This window comes from Ammospiza nelsoni, chromosome 31 (genome assembly GCF_027579445.1).
Source record: "Ammospiza nelsoni isolate bAmmNel1 chromosome 31, bAmmNel1.pri, whole genome shotgun sequence".
NCBI classification, from domain to species: domain Eukaryota; kingdom Metazoa; phylum Chordata; class Aves; order Passeriformes; family Passerellidae; genus Ammospiza; species Ammospiza nelsoni.
The window spans coordinates 1,956,111-1,969,776 of record NC_080663.1 but is presented as its reverse complement, the minus strand read 5'-3'; the positions used below and the strand labels follow the sequence as shown (position 1 = coordinate 1,969,776).

Below are 13,666 nucleotides of genomic sequence, written 5' to 3'. Positions count from 1 at the left end.
ATTCCCAGCAGTCCAGTCCTGTTGGTGGTTTGTGCACAGCCCCGAGCTGGTGATGAGTGCCCCTTTCCCCTCTGTGCTGCTCCATCTCCCAGCCCAGCACGGCCCCGGCTGCAGCTCAGCCCTGGGGGGATCTCCTTGCCCTTGCCTGTGGCACGGAGGCAAATCCCATCCTGTCCTTGTCCATCCTCCCCCAGAGCAGGAGCTGAGCATGGAGAGCAGGGAGGACAAATGCCCGCGGCAGAACCTGGTGGCAGAGGCCGTTTTGAGCGGCTCCACGGCGCAGGAAGCCAATGGGGAGGAAAAGCCCCGGAGATGCCGCACGAGGAGGGGCTGCAAACGCAGACAGCGGGGATCTGAGGGTGAAAGAGCCAGCCTGGGCCGGGAAGGCAACCAGAGATGGAGCCAGAGCTCGGAGCTGGTGCTCCATGAGCAGCTCCATGATGGGGAGAAGCCCCACACGTGCGTGGAGTGTGGGAAGAGCTTCAGCGTGAGCTCCAGCCTGATCAAGCACCCGAGGACCCACACTAGGGAGAGGCCCTACGAGTGTCCCCAGTATGGGAAGAGCTTCTCCAGCAGCTCTCACTTGACCAAACACCAACAGAGGCACCGGAAAGGGAAGCCCTGCGAGTGCCCCGCGTGCGGGCAGAACTTTGTGTGCTGCTCCAGCTCCATCCCCCACTGGAGGAGGCACTTTGGGCACAGCCCTGGTCACTCACATTCCCTGTGATCCATGTTGGGAACACACCTGGCTGCTTCTACTTTTTGTTTGGCCTTAATTTTCCTCTACGTCACCTTCATCCTTTAAAAGCACCTAAAAATGCGTTAAATGAAGGAAATTGATTGAATATATCTGAAGTTCCATAATTTCTCAGTTGTTTTAGAGGGAATTTAGGATTTGGGGATGTTTTCTGTGTGGCGTGCTGCTGTTGCTAAGAGGCAGGAATTTGATCTCACCCTTCTTGTGTTGCTAAGAACTCCTCCCCTGACTCAAACCCCAGCTCCACCATTTGGATACCCTATAAAAACTCCACGGCCCTTCCTGTGCCCTGTCTTTGGGTGGTAAGAAATGGATTCCCAAAGGATCAGCCCTATTCGTACTGGATTCCAAAGGATCCCCGTTATTTTTCACTGAATTCCTTGAGGATCAAGGTTTTCCCACTGGATTCTAAGAGGATCAGCTCTTTTCCACTGGATTCCCAGGGGATCAGCCCTTTTCCCACTGGATTCCAAGGAGTACTTGAAATCATTTGGGGGATTTTGAGTTTAATTTGGTTTTTTTTGTTTGGTTTTTTGGGGTTATTTGGGGCATTTTCTGCTATTGTTTAGGGTTTTTTGGAGGTTCTTTGGGGTTTATTTCGAGTGTTTTGGGGTTATTTAGGTTATTTGGGGTCATGTGGGGTCAAAAAATCCGTCAATGTTTCTCCTGCAAAACACGGGAATTTTTCCTTAAAAATCTGAGAGTTTTTCCCCAAAAAACCAGGAATGTCCCTTAAAAATCCATGACTCTTCCCAGTCAATAGTGACGTGCCCCGCCCCAAACCATCCAATCACCGCCCTTCATCTCCAAAATTAACGGTGCATCCTGCCGCAAACCAACCAATCACCGCGGGTCTCCTCTCAGCAAGTCCCGCCGTCTTTGCTTTTATCCAACCAATCACCGGGCGCCTCCCCTCGGAAATGCCCGCCTGCCCCGCCCCATCCTGTCAATCACCACACTCTCTATGAAACCAGCCAATCACCGGGCGTCTCCCCTCAGCAACTCCCGCCCTCCCTGCGTGTACCAGCCAATCAGAGCTGAGCCCAAAGCAGCGCCCCCTGACCCCGGGGCCGGGCATGGAGCGGGCGCCCCCTCCCCCCCCGCCTCGTCCCCGGGACCCCCTCAGGGACCCCCAGGAGCCACCCGGGGCTCAGGCGGGTCCTGCGGGAGGCGCTGGAGAGAGCGGTGGGAGAGGGCGGGGGGCTCCGGGAGCTGCTGAGGAGGCGCAGGGACAGGTGAGGGGTCCTGGAGGGGTCATGAGGGGAATTTGGGGAGGGGTCTTGAGGAGGTTTGGGGGGGATTTGGGGAGGGTCTGGGGGAAACTTGAGGGGGTTTTAGCGGGGGGGTGCTGGGGGGGCTTTGGAGGGGAATTTGGGGAGGGGTCCTCGGGTTGTCACGATCCGTCCTCACGGACAGGTTCTGTGATGGTACGTGGATTTGATCTCAGGGTGCAAAAAGAACCGACACAGTACAGGGGGGTTTGCAATGATAATCGAAACAAATGCACCTTTATTGAATGAGCACAGCAAAATGCGATAGAGGGATTAAGGGAGAGAAAAAGATAGAGGAAGAGAGAGACAAAAGAGAGAGAGAGAGAAAGAGGGGATAGAGCTGTCAAACGTAGAGACAAAGTCCTTTGGTCCAGTCCAGTCGAGGATCCACTGTTACGTCGGGGAGATCTCGAAGTCTCTCGCTAACTCAGGGGTTTTTATTATGGTAACTCTATTGGAAATTGTGAGGATGGGGAAGCAGATACAAAAAGGAATAGAAGTAACAGGTAGTCCATGCTCTCAGCAGTAAGCGAGAGCCATTGTCTTCTTGGTCCAGCGGTCACAACCTGCAGGCAAACATCTCGCTTCAATCAGCTTGCCACCCCCACACACCTGCCCCGGGCTGGAGGTTTCAGTCCCGGTCCTTGGAAGGAGCAGAGGGGCCTTTTCACATGGGGGTTCCATGTCTCAGTCCTTGATGCAGAGGCTCCTTACATCTCAGTCTGTCTGTCACGGTGGTTGTAAAACAGGTGAGGGTCTTCTGTGGGGGGACCACCTGAAACGCAGGAGAAGTCCAGCCAGGCCAAGAGGTGGGACAGCTTCCAAGGCTGTTATTGCAAAAAGGGCACGGTGCTCCTTCTTCTCCTTGGGCTCAGTGTAGCACACAGCAAACAACAGCTGTGAAAACAGCAACTGAACACTGTGCTCTGGGGTCTCTGGGTCTTGTGGCATGTGACTTTCTCCTACAGAGGAGATGGGGGGCGGGGGTGTTCTCTTCAGTGGTCCTCAAATGACAATCGTGAGGCAGATGAGGGAAAATTCTGACAGACTCTCCCAAGCCACCACCCTTTGTATCCCTCCCTTTGCCCAAATCCCTCCCCATCGCCCCCAATAAACGGCCCCAAGCACAACTGGGAAGCTTTATTGGGAGCACTGGGAGCAGGCACTGGGCGGGGGAAGAGCGCCAGCGGGGCTGGGGGGGACACGGGACCCCCCAAAATCAGCGGAGCGGGACAGAGCGGGGGGTCCTGGCCGGGCCCGAGCCCACGGGGAGGGGCTGCGGCCGCCGCCAGCTCAGGAGCTCTGTGGGCAGAGAAAAGGGGGTGACACCGGGCTGGGGCCCCGGCGGGAGCGCACACGCTCCGCCACGGCGGGGACGCCACCCCCGGCACCCGCCCTGACCTTCTTGCGCAGGGAGAAGCCGAGCCCCAGCGCCAGGAAGACGAAGCCAAACACCAAGCCCCCGATGCCCGTCAGCATCTTGCTGCGGGCGGCGTCCGGCGGCATCTCTGGGGGGTCCGCAGGGCTCAGCACCCCCAAAACCTCTCACCGACACCCCGAGCTCCTCCCAGCGCCCTCCCTGTGGCCCCCAGCTCAGCCAGGACCCTCTGAAACCTACCCCCGATCCCTTTTCGTCCTGGCCAGGAGCCACCAAAGCCCCTCCCGTCCCTCTCAGCATCCCACAGCCCCCTCCCAGGTGCCCTCAGCGCCGCAGGACCCCCACAGCCTCTCGCAGTCCCTTGGCAGCCCCAGCAGGACTCAGCCAGAGCCCTCCCAGGCTGTGCCCAGCACCACCGAGCTCATGGCGAGCCCCGCTTTGCCATCGCTGATCTCCTTCCAGCCCCTCCGGGCTCGCGGCGATCCCTCCCAGTCACAACCAGCACCCCCAAACTCCCTCCCAGTCACAACCAGCACCCCCAAACTCCCTCCCAGTGCCCACCAGGATCCCCCCAATCCCACCCCACCCTCCTCAGCATCCCCCAAACCCCTGCCCAGCCCTTGCCCAGCCCCTCTCCCACTTCCAGCCCGGCTCTCTCCAGCTCCCTCCCAGTGGCTCCCAGCACAGCCCAGCGGCTCTGCCAGAGCCCCCAGGGGCTCCCCCGTACCCCAGTGCCGCCTCAGGGGCTGCTCCACGCTGACGTGCTCCACCTGGCAGCTGTAGCTGAGCCCGCGCCAGGGCGGCGTTTCCAGCAGCACCAGCAGCTGGTAGGTCCAGTCCCCGTTGGGGACCACGTCGGTGGCCACCACGTGCTCCGAGAGCTCCTGCTGGCCCTGGAACCACCTCACCTGGATGGCAGCAGGGTAGAAATCCATCACGGAGCAGAGCAGGCGGCCGGGCCCGGGCTGGGAGCTCGAGGGGGGCACCAGCGAGATGGACACGCTGGGGGACACTGGGAGAGACAGAGAAAGAGAGAGCAGGGACACACTGGGATCAGCTGCGGGGCGCTGGGAGAGAGAGGGGAGGGCTGGGCTGGGCTGGAGAGGGAGTGGGAACGGACTGAAATGTACTCGGAGTGACAGGGAATGGATTGGGGAATGTGGTGGGAGGGACTGGGAATGTGCTGGGAGGGAGTGGGAGAGACTGGGAGGGAGTTGGGTGACACAGAGAGATGGGAAGGAATGGGGGAACTGGGAGAGAGGGTGGAGGTCTAAGAGTGAACTGTGAATGAACTGGGAGGAGACTGGGAATGGACTGGGAGAGACTGGGGAGGAACTGGGCATGGTCTTGGAGGGACTGCAATGGCACTGGGAGGGATCTTGGTGGCACTGGGAGGAACTGGGAATGAAGTGTGCGGCACTGGGAGGTCGAGTCCGGCGCGAGGCACTCGGCGATGCGGGTCCGCCTGGCAACAGATGAGTCATGAACAGGATGCGATCTCATTGGTTGCCAAGTGTCAACTTTACGGGTCGCTGAAATGGACGCGCGGGGGGGCACTGGGAGGGACTGGGAGGATCTGGAGACCCCGGGGGTGGGCACAAGGAGGGCTGAGGGCTCTGGGCCGATGCCCAGGGAGATTTTGAGGGGCTCCAGGGTCACTGGCAGGGCAGGCCCCCAGGGGACGCGCTCTGCCTCGCGCTCACCTCGGCGCTCCGTGAGGAACGGGGTAAAATTCTTGTACCAGCACCGGCAGAACCAGTCCACCGCAGTCCGTCTGTCCTCCATGAATACCGCGTTGCTGTTCCAGCGCTTGGCCAACTTCTCCCCATAGGGGGTGAGCCCCACAAAGTGCCCCACGTCGCTGTCGAACATTATGAACTGATCCCGGTTGTAGATGGATCTCTGGACGTACCTCACCTTCTCCGTGCCGTTAATGAAGTAACACTCGGACTTTGTCATCCTTTGGAACACCCCTGTGTGTGCAGAACATAGATCGGGGGGTGCCTCTCCAACACCCTCCCCAGCATCCCCAGAGCTCCGGGGCCACCCCGGATCCCCACTCCGCACCCCCTGTGCCCCACGGCCGCCATGGGACCCGCCTGCCCGCGCTGCCGCTTCCTCTTTGCCGCCCTTCCCCCATTTCCCCTTCCACATCCTCTCCCCTCCCACCTCCGGCCGCTCCCCAAATCACTTTGGGGTGCCATTTCCCCATTTTCCCACAAATTCCCCAATCCCCAGTCCCCATTGCGATCAGTTTTGAGTTCCCCCCCTCCGCTTTTGCCCGTTCCCCACCCTCTCCCACCGCTCCCTCTCCTCCCCCCACACCTCAGTCCCTCCCGCTCTACCTTTGGGGGGTCCCCTCCTCCTCCCCCTCCATTCCGAGCTCTCCCCTTCGCCCCCTTTTCCCCCTTCTCCCCCCTGTCCCAGCGCCTCCCGCCCCCCGCTCACCCGAGAGCTCCGCGCCCGCACCCGGGGGGGCTCCCAGCACCACCAGTGCCACCAGCAGGGCCCCAGCTGCCGCCCCTCGCCCCATGGCCGGGGCCGGGCAGGGAGCAGCAGCCCCAAAGCAGCCGCGCTGCGCTGGGAGCGCCAGTCCGGAGCAGGGCGGGCTCGGCAGCGCCGCGCGCTCTCATTGGCTGCCGCCGCTTCTGGGCAGCGATCGGCCACGGGCTCTGCCCGGCAACCGATGAGGCAACGCCCCGAGCTCTCATTGGCTAAGCCGCCTCCTGCCATCGCTGCCATTGGCTGAGGCCTTTCCGGGACGCTGCAGCCCCGGGCTGGGGGTTTTTTGGGCAGGGGGAACCTTGGGGCGCTGGGCAGGTGGGAGCTCAGGTGAGCCCAGCAATGTGTGCCCAGGTGCGCGGCATCTCAGGGGTGTCCGTGGCGAGCGGTGATGACGGCCCGATGCCAGGCACCCCCAGAGCCGCTCTGTCCCTGCCCCCGCAGCCGCACAGGGACAGAAAATGGAACCGAGGGTTCCTGCGTGGGGACAAGGACCGGGAGAGATCCCGAAGCAAATCCCACACGGGCACAACAGATCCGGCCTGGACACACAGAGGGAATTTATTGCCAACCAAATCACAGCAGCACAAGGAGAAGGGAAAGAAATCTCTCCAACACCTTCCCCCTGCCCAACATGGATCAGCCAGAACAGGGGTCACCAGGGCTCTGCCCAACGCGGCTCACTGTGGATCATCCAGCCAGGATCCTCCCATGGGGGATGGAGCTGGAGCAGCGCACGAAGCTCTTCCCACACTCGGGACACTCACAGGACCTCTAACTGGTGTGGGAGTGCTGGTGAGTGACGATCTCTGAATCCCACCTGAAGCTCTTCTGACATTCCGAACACTCCTAGGGCCATTCCCCAGTGTGGATCTTGTGGTTCTTGCTGAGGTCAGAGGTCCCACTGAAGCTCTTCCCACATTCCTCACACTCCCAGGGCCTCTCCCCAGTGTGGATGTTCAGGTGTTCCATCAGGGTGGAGCTGGAGCCGAAACCCTTCCCACATTCCAAGCACTTGTGGGGCTTCTCCCTGCCATGAGGCTCCACCAGCTCTGAGCTCTGGCTGCATCTCCGGCCGCCTTCCTGGCTCAGGGTGGCTCTTTCCTCCCCACACCTCCCTGGGCTGAGTTTGCAGCCCCTCCTTGCGAGGGATCTCTGGGGCTTTTCCTCCTCCTCCATCTGGCCACAGCTTGGGAATGACAAACCCTGGTTTGGGGGAAACCAAGTTGGGAGCACCTAGGAGTAGAGGCTCCTCCTGGAAAGGTCCATGTCTGGAACTCAGCAGGATTCTTGTGTCCATGAAAATCTCCACACATCAATATTTAGCCTGAAAAAACTCTCCCAGGAGCTCCCTATTGCAGATCTCTCCACTTTTGGGGTTCCACAGGTTTCCTTTCCTTGGGATCACAGGGGTCCAATGGTTCCAGGGGTTCTTCATTCTCCGGCGTCCTGCTTAGGGATGATCCAGGGGCTTTTGGGGGTCCATGGGGGCCCTTCTACCCTGATGTTCTACTTTGAGATCCCAGGGATCCCAGGGGTCCCTCCTCTCCAGGCTCCCCCCCTTTCCAGTCTGCCGGGGTCCCCCAGCTCTGGGATCGCCCCTCTCTGCTCTCCCCACTCTGGGGGTCCCAGGGGTTCCCCTCCTCTGCTCTCCCGGGGATCCCCAGGACCAATGCCCTCCCCTGCCCATACTGGGCAATGGCCACGTGGGCCCCCAAAGATCCCCCAAGGGGCTCAGCTTTGGGGTCCTGCAAGATCCAAACCTACACACACAGAGAAATAAACCTCCCAGGGACACCAGATGATACTTGGGGTCAATTTCACAATCTGTGAGCTCCAAACACACCCCAATAAAAAACCCTCTCAGGGACCCCCTGATGGATTTGGAATGAGCACCCTCTCCCCGCTCAACTGCAGGATGAGCTGGGGGCGATGGTCCAGCAGCTGCGGCCACAGGGGGCACTGGAACCTCCTGTTCCTCCTGTTCCTGCTCCTGCTCCTCCTCTTCCTCCTCCTCCTTTTCCTCTCTCTGTCCCTCCTCCTCCTCCTTCCTAACCCCACCTCCTCCCCAGTTCCTGCCTTCTGTGTATTTAGAGTGGGGAACCTTGCTCGTTTTTAGAACTAGAACAAAGATCCCAGATGGAACAAGGCTTACTGCTTTTAGTCAGAAGCATCAGTGACTAAAGGTCACGTTTCCTTTGGTTTGGTGGCGTCCTTGTTCCTCCTCAGTGTTCAGGCTGGGCTGTGGAGTGTCCTTGTTTGCTTCATTTTCCGAGTTCCTCTTGCACCCTTTGGGCCATAGGCTGTGCCCTGGGAGGGTTCTTTGTGCTCCTTTGTGACACAGGAGAACCTTCCAGGCGGTTTCTACGTGAGCTGCTGCTGGGATGTCGCAGGAACAGCGCCACGTCCCCGTGGTGTTCCCGTTGCTGTGGGACACGGAGGCCTCAGTGCCCAGTGTGGCTCTGGGGTCATTGCCGGAGGATCCTCCTGCCCGAGGCATTCTCAGCAGCCAGCCCAGCCCTGACAGGTGTCCTTCTGTGCTTGCAGGTGTTATGTTTGCCCAATTATCCCATCATAAAAAAACCCCAACAATATTTAAGGTAGCAGCAATTTTAATTAAATAGTTTAGAAAATATATAAATAAGGGATAATATGGTTCAAATAATAGCACATAAGCAAAAACAACCGCGGGGTACGGAGGGCAGGGTTCAATGACCCTTGCCACTTCACGTACAAGTTTGCCAAGTGAAAGTCGCCCCTTATATGCCATGTGTCAATGCCATCTCCTCCTATTTTCTGTTCGTCACTTTTCTGTCTCCGCCCTCCTCACCACCTTTACCACGCATGCGCCGCCACTCGGTTTGGTGGTCGCACAAGTCTTTGGGGGTCGTCACTGATGAAGGCCGTATAGTCTTCTTCATTGTCCTTTAATTCACCTTTGGGTTACACATGCGCACCAAGCCAGTACAATGTAAGCCAAAACAAAGATATTACTACATTTTAGCAACAAAGCAATAAATCTCTTATAGCGGGCATTTTCCTGGGACCCAATCAGATTTTCCCTTCTCTCTGTTAATTTTTAGTAACTGTTCTCTCTTGCTTTTTCCTCCTATCCTTGAATATCTGCCAGGAGAGGGGGTGGAGCCCCTCCTCTCCCTTTCTTCTTTGGCATTACAACTTTTATCTGTTTTATAATTTCCAAATATTAATTACTGTATCAATATTGATTACTGTTTCAATTTTATCAGCATGAATCACACCTATTTACCACATTGTTCTCTCTCAGTGTCTGCAGGGCCTGGATTTCCTCCATTCCTAGCGGGTGATCCACAGGGATCTGAAGAGCTCCAACATCCTCCTGGGCACGGACGGCTCTGTCAGGCTGGGTGGGTGTTCCTGGCCAGGCACGGCGCTCCCGGGCTGCGGGTGTGGGGCTGCTTCCCAGGGAGGGCCAGAGCCCCACAAGGGCTGCTGGGGGCACTGCCCGGCCCCTGCTGCCAGCTGAGAGCAGCTGCCCCTGCAGAGAGCTCAGGAGAGGAGCAGGGTGCCAGCAGTGCCTTTGCTCTGCCTATGGCCCTGCCAGAGGGGCAGCAGTGGGAATCTAAAGCTCCAAGGGAATCAGTGAAAGCCACTGCATGAAAGCTGAGGGTTTCTTGAAGGGTCCAGTTCCATCTTTGCTTGGCTACAACCCTGAGGGCTTTTCCAGATGACTTCACTACTGCACTCTCAGACTGGGCGTGGGGAATCTTGGTGCTTGGTTTTCCTCATTCCAGCTGCCTTTGACAGGGTTTGTATCTGTCCTCAGCTGATTTTGGCCTCTGCGCTCAGCTCAGCCCTGAGCAGGACCAGCGCAGCTCCATGGTGGGCACTGCTCACTGGATGGCCCCAGAAGTTGTGACCAGATCTCTTTATGGCCCCAAGGTGGACATCTGGGCCTTTGGCATTGTGACCATTGAGATGGTGGAAGGAGAACCTCCTTACTTCAGGGAAACGGCGGCCATGGTAAGAGGCAGATTCTGCAGTGGCTGCAGAGGCCTGTGAGCACAGGGGGACCCTGCACTGGGAGCAGCAGCTGGAGGTTTCTGCACATGGGAAGGGAATTCCCAGAGGACTCCAGCCTCCACACAGGAGACTATTCCTCAGTCTCCAGCAACAATTTGCTTTGGGATTTATGTTTTTGCAGCTCATCTGGCTGTGGGAATGACCTGGAAATGTGAAGCAAGTGCATCAGCTCTAATGTTACCTTGCAAGAAAACCCCAAACCACCCCCAAATCCCAGTCCCAAAAGCAAGCTTTCTGCAGGAGTTTCTAAAAGCCATTTTGCAAGTTGATCTCCACCCTGATTCTTCTCACAGGGAAATTTGTTGAGAACATGAAGATGATTGTTTAACATCCTCATAGTCTAACGTATTTCTTTCCTAGTCCAAGCTACTTTCTCTGTGTCACCAAGCCTGAGCTTTCAGCAACACAAACCTCCTGTTTCTTACCTGGCAGTTTCTGGGATGGGGCATCAGGAATGCATTTACTTGAGTGTCAGTGGCACTGCAGAGATGCACTTGATGTAAGAATCCTCTGAAATAACACAGGCAGACCACACTGACTCTGGAAAATGGCCTGTAAAGCTGGTGTCCCCATTTGGAGAAGCAAAATGTGCTATTTCTGATGGAGGTTCCTACTGACAGAGTCAGCCAATGAAACTGGCTCTCAAGGCGAGATCATTTGGATGTTGCAGTGGCTGTGGCAGCCCCAGGGTTTGGATTTTTTGGCTGGCATAGCAAAATGAGCTCTGAGCAGCATCTGTGGCAGGGAGGAAAGTGCCCCTGGAGCTGGGGCTGAGGCCCCGGGGTGGATGTGAGCCCGTGTGGGTGTGAAGGGAGCTGGCAGAGCGCTGAGTTTGCTTTCCCTGCAGGCTCGCGCTCTGATCCGGCAGAACGGGACCCCGCAGCTGCAGGAGCCCCGGTGCCTGTCAGCTCTGCTGCGGGACTGCCTCGAGTGCAGCCTGGAGCCGGATGAGGAGCGGCGCTGGGCTGCCCAGGAGCTGCTGCAGCTGAGGGCCAGGGGCTGCAGGGGAAGCAGCAGCGCCAGCGAGGGGTTTTCTTGTGGGGCCCCCTCCGACAGTCTCCAGTCTGGCTGCGTTCCACACACAGAGCAAGCAGAATCCTCGCCTGCTGTGGCTTGGCAGGCTCCTTTGGAGCTCATCTGGGCCTGGTGCCCCACAGCGAGCAGGGACATCTTCGAGCAGCTCAGGGGGCCCAGAGCCCTGCCTGACCTGAGCTTGGATGTTTCCAGGGAGGAGGCACCTCCCACATCTCTGGGCACCTTCTGTCAGTGTTTCCCCACTCTGCTGGTTAAAAAATTCTTCCTTAGATCTAATCTGAGCCTGCTTCCCTCTCCTGAGTTTCAAAGCATTTCCCTTTGTCCTGTTGCAACAGAGCCTGTGAGGAACTTGACTCTGGAAAGTAACAGTTCATTTCTTTCCTTTTTATCCTTTGGGCAGCACCCATTTTTATCATCAGCCAAGCCTCTCTCATGCCTGACCCCTCTGATCACTGCAGCAAAGCAACTGAGGGAGAAGCGGAGGAGATGAAGCCCTTGAGGACAGCTTTCAGTTATAGCAGTCAGGACAACTAGTTAGTTATGGTAGTTAGCAGTGGTAGTTAGTTATGGTAGTTAGCACTGCTAGTTGGTTAGGGTAGTTAGCACTGGTAGTTAGTTTATGGCAGTTAGGACAGCATGTTTGTTATGGCAGTTGTTTGAATAAAAATTCTCTTAACCCTCAACTGTCTTGCCGTGTCCCTTCCTTCTCCTGCTGTGCCTCAGCTGCCCGGAGCAATGTGAGGGGAGAGCGGGCCCAGCCTGGCCCAGAGCTGAGCCCCAGCAGAGCCCTGGCAGAGCCCAGAGCAGCCTCGGCCCCTGCAGAGTCAGCCTGGAAGGAGGCGCTTGGAGCCTTCTCGGCTGCACCCGGCTCTCGGTTACAAACTGGGTGTGCTGGAAAATGCCACCGGCTCTGCACAAGGGCAGAAGGGGCCCGGGGAAGGCCCAAGTGCTCCATGCAAGGGAAAAACCTGCCCTGGGTTTGTTATAAATAACTGGGTAGTGTTGGCTTTTGCTATTATGTATTGACTTCTGCAAAATATTCTTAATCACACTGATTTTGATAGAGTGCCGTTTGTAATCACTTTTAAATGCTTTTGCTATAGTATAATTTGTCAGCTTTTTGTGGCCAATGCCCTGGCCCCTGTGTAGCTCATATCCTCAGAACATCATTTATGGATGATATTTTAGTTTGTGGACAGCATGAAAAACGTACATTATAGTTTTGGATATGTTGCAAAATATTAAAGTGGATGTCATGTGTTGTGCATTAGAATGTTAACTTTTGCAGAAGTAGCTGTAGTTGTGAAATAATAAGTAATGCTTTTATTTTTATAAATAACTGACAATAACACTTCAGAGATGTTTGTGAAATAGATAATGTTCCTTCAAGTACTTGTAGAAGTATCTAAAACCATTTGCATGGTCAGATAACATTTAAGGAAGGGATGTGATGAGGAGCCCTGCCACTGACCCTTCCACTGTCAATAACTGTCACCTGCTGAAACCACAGAACAGGGGCCCTTGTGAGGGAGTGACACACAATCCTCAAAACAGCAATCCACGATTCCTGCACGTGCTCTAAAACGGTGAGTTGAGGGTCAAACCAACCTAAAGAATTCCTGGAACATGTAAACGAGTTCAGAGAAATGTTTGAATGTGTATAACCATTATGAATATGTATTTGAACAATACACTGGAGAAACTAGACAAGAAGAGTTGCTGTGGTTAACCAGTGTGCCTCTGGCCATCGCCAAGCACCCAGTGCTGTTAGTGATTTGTCCCTTATTATTCCTTATTAAACTTTCGAAAATTCTAAAGAGTGAGGGTCCTTTCTCACAAAACCCAAGGTGCTCACCCCTTGTTCTTCCCCCAAAGCCAGGATTTGTCAATCCTAACTTTGTCTGGACGGAGGAGAAGGAGGCTGCAAGAAAAAGGAAGATGCACTGGTGTGGAGGCCCATGGGAGTCTCAATCTCCCACCCGTGGGGGACTGGTCCTCAAGAAGAAGAATAGATTTCAAGGTTATGGTGAGAAGCTTGCTTCTCCCATAGATCTTTGCAGGCACAGGCTGATTTATGGAATGTTATGTTGCCCCATTGGCCCGTTGGCCTAATTACCCCAGTTCAAACCCTATTACCCATCTTTGGTTAGTCCCTAGAATGTTCTCCCTCTCTGTCCCTCCATTGGCTCTAATTTACTGCATTCCTCTGCCCCTGTTTCCCCATTAGCTGACCCGATCCTTAACCCCTCCTTTGCCCCATTTTCCCCCATATCCATTGGACCCTGACCCTCAGCTCCACCCTCAATACCCCATATAAAAACCCCCTGTGCCCTCAGCTTGCACCCTGTCTTTGTCCCTGGGCCCTGTTCAGCTCTGTGCCCTGTTCCTGTACCAATAAACCCAGTTTGCTGCAGATCATACCCAGACCCATCCTGCCGACTTTGTCAGCTTTATAAAGCAGCCGTGAGCTTCGGGCTCCGGAGTGCCGGACGCTCCAAGGGCCTCGGCAGCGCCAGGACGCTCCAGGCTGGGACAGCCAGGCAGGGCAGGAGGAATCACTGCTCCTTTTCCCTCTCTGCTGCTCCATCTCCCAGCCCAGCATCGCTGCAGGACAGCCTCACTGCCAACGCCATCCTGCCAGGGCTGGACTGGGGGGATCTC

At 56.4% G+C, this 13,666-nt stretch overlaps 1 protein-coding gene and 1 pseudogene across 3 annotated transcripts in view; one reads left to right on the top strand and one right to left on the bottom strand.

Moving 5' to 3' along the window:
* LOC132085617 (zinc finger protein 850-like) overlaps nucleotides 1–13,666 on the top strand; it is a 316,878-nt pseudogene that overhangs the window by 123,531 nt on the left and 179,681 nt on the right.
* LOC132085611 (class I histocompatibility antigen, F10 alpha chain-like) overlaps nucleotides 1–13,666 on the bottom strand; it is a 777,359-nt gene that overhangs the window by 738,263 nt on the left and 25,430 nt on the right. The gene's annotated exons all lie outside the window — the stretch shown is intronic.